The sequence below is a fragment of the Plectropomus leopardus genome, unplaced genomic scaffold, assembly GCF_008729295.1.
Source record: "Plectropomus leopardus isolate mb unplaced genomic scaffold, YSFRI_Pleo_2.0 unplaced_scaffold29327, whole genome shotgun sequence".
Classification (NCBI taxonomy): Eukaryota; Metazoa; Chordata; class Actinopteri; order Perciformes; family Serranidae; genus Plectropomus; species Plectropomus leopardus.
In genome coordinates this window covers 1-1,431 of record NW_024631965.1, presented here as the reverse complement: position 1 = coordinate 1,431, position 1,431 = coordinate 1, and the positions used below count along the sequence as shown (strand labels likewise).

The 1,431-nt window shown below is 36.3% G+C and overlaps 1 long non-coding RNA gene across 1 annotated transcript; it reads left to right on the top strand.

The window, feature by feature from the left end:
- On the top strand, positions 1–1,424 carry LOC121938391. Its single transcript, XR_006105281.1, has 3 exons — positions 1–55; positions 185–299; positions 1,262–1,424. It is a non-coding gene; the product is annotated as an uncharacterized LOC121938391 (long non-coding RNA).
- Positions 1,425–1,431: the final 7 nt, after the last annotated feature.

Genomic DNA, 1,431 nt, shown 5'->3' with positions numbered 1-1,431 from the left:
TCCCAGGAAGTTCACTATTTCCAGCAAGGGAACCAAACAGCCACTCTGGAGTCAGGTGAGTCCACACACACACACACACACACACACACTGAGCTGATATGATATATTTTTATAAATATTGTGAGTCAAACAATTATTGTGAAGAATTATACTGAAAAGACTGAAATTGCTGTTTATTTCTCAGAGTGACGCTGGAGGATAATTCTCGGTGGCTCATCCATAAAGGACCGGACAACGCACCGCCAGGGTCCCATCAGACGGTGGTGACCAGAGCTGAAAACATGAGCCCGAGGTGGACGGTGAGCACGAAAACACAGATTTATTAGTGCTCATTTGTCGCTGCCTGGCTCCGACATAATGAATTTGCTCAAGGAAACAGAGTGTAAGGGGTTAAATGTTCTGTCTGACATCAGGCGAAAAGCAGCGCTGGATGAAGTAACTGAGAGCAAACAATTTTCACCATCAGTCCTAAGCATAAATATCAAATATTGATTAGGGTTTTTTATTTCAAAATAATGAATATTTGATATTTATGATCAGGACTGATTTTGGTTAAAAACATAAACTTAATGAAAGTAGAAAATCATATTGATGTATAATATTTTTAAAGCCAGATTTTTAAAAGTGCATTTTGTGTGCAGAGTGGATGTTGGTAACAATATTAAATAAATAAATAAATAGAAAATAATATCAGTGTTGCTGCTAATCAATGACATATCCCAGGCTGTGATAATAAAAATAAATAAACAAATAAATCTACTTTACTACAGACTCAACTTACTCAGCTTGAAAACAGAAAATCACATGTATGTATAATATTTTTTATAGCCTGATTTTGAAAGGCGCATTTTGTGTGCACAAAAACTAATAATGTATAAAAATCCATGTTGCAGCTAAGCACCGGGGCTGTGATTAGATTACCCCCCCCCCAAAAAAAGCATGTATTATATTAAAAATAATCCATTTATTATGTTTTGTTTTGTTTTTTTAAATCTGAAAACATAGTAGCATCATGACAAAAACCTGGCATTTAAAGGGTTAACTGTCTGAATGTAAGTATTTATTTTCCACAGTGTATTTTACATTTATTGCAGGAGCTGAGTTTGAAATTCACAGATTACACTAAAATGCACAATCTGGCCAAAATTCATCCCAAATGCATGAAGCCAGTCAAAGTCACCAAAAAAAGAAGCATGAAAAGTGTGTAAAATGCACCAAACAGTCTCTAATGCTGAACCCTTTTCTCTCTCTGTTTTCTCAGGAAACTGGAGTCACCCGAGATTTTAACGGGCAGAAGACCATGTCTGACTTTGTTGGAGCTGGAGGAAAAGATTACAAACTGTTTGGTGCCAACTGTCACGATGCAAAGGATGCCATGATGAATCAGAAATAAAACCGAGCTCAGTTTTATTCTGAGGAGTGAACGTTTGA